Below are 1,006 nucleotides of genomic sequence, written 5' to 3'. Positions count from 1 at the left end.
ACCCCCCTGCCTGTCCTTACCTCCACACTTTTAAAGCAGTTTTTAATTGTTCCTGTTTTTTTTTTCTTTTGCCAATCTGATTTTGAAGGCACTTGTACAATTTAAATCTTGTAAAATGTTGAAGACAAAACAGAACTGGGCATGTAATTCTCTGTGTGTTCATGTAAGGGTGATTCGTTAAATTTTTTGTCCACTGACTGATTCGTTCATTCATCATTTCAGACATTCATTCATTCATTCAAATATTTTCGTCAAAATATCAGAACAGAGGAGAACATTCTCTAATATCACACAAATAGTTTGTGGACCGGACTAGCCACCTGTTCAGAGTGTTTTCCCTGGATAGCATTCCCATGACCATGTGAACTGGATCACAAAATTTCATTATCATAAGTGACAGACAAACTGATGAGGGACATGACCTCCCATTTTTTTCAATACTTAATTGGCAAAAGCACATACTCAGATAAGGAACTCAACAGGGTCTACTGTATGGACTCTCTGGAGTGGTTTTGCAAGCCGACCCGAAGCCGGTGCCCCTCAGTGCTTCTACTCGTTTAAGGTGAGAACACAGGAGGATACCGGCTCCACACGAAGTCTATAAAATCTGGCAAAAGTGATAGGGGTCGCCCAGCCCGCAGCTCTACAGATATCCGCCAGCGAGGCACGAAGATGCGTTCCTGCGTCAACATCTTGAACGGTAACCGGTGAAGGGCCCGGTTCAAGACACGCAGGTCCAAGATTGGTCGTAACCCACCGCCTTTCTTGGGTACAATGAAGTAGGAGCTGTAAAACCCCGTCTTCACATCGGCTGGAGGAACCGGCTCTATCGCATCCTTCGCCATTAGGACTGCGACCTCCGCCCGCAAGACAGGACCATCGGCCGCCTTCACAGTTGTGAAGCTGATGCCACTGAACTTGGGGGGGACGCCGGGTGACTGAATCGCATAGCCGAGCCTGACGGTTCGAAGGAGCCATCCAGACGGGCTGGGTAGCTCAAGCCAGG

Source organism: Sinocyclocheilus grahami, unplaced genomic scaffold (genome assembly GCF_001515645.1).
Source record: "Sinocyclocheilus grahami isolate Dianchi unplaced genomic scaffold, SAMN03320097.WGS_v1.1 scaffold1465.1, whole genome shotgun sequence".
NCBI classification, from domain to species: domain Eukaryota; kingdom Metazoa; phylum Chordata; class Actinopteri; order Cypriniformes; family Cyprinidae; genus Sinocyclocheilus; species Sinocyclocheilus grahami.
The sequence above is the reverse complement of the archived record's forward strand: the minus strand, read 5'-3'. Positions refer to the sequence as shown.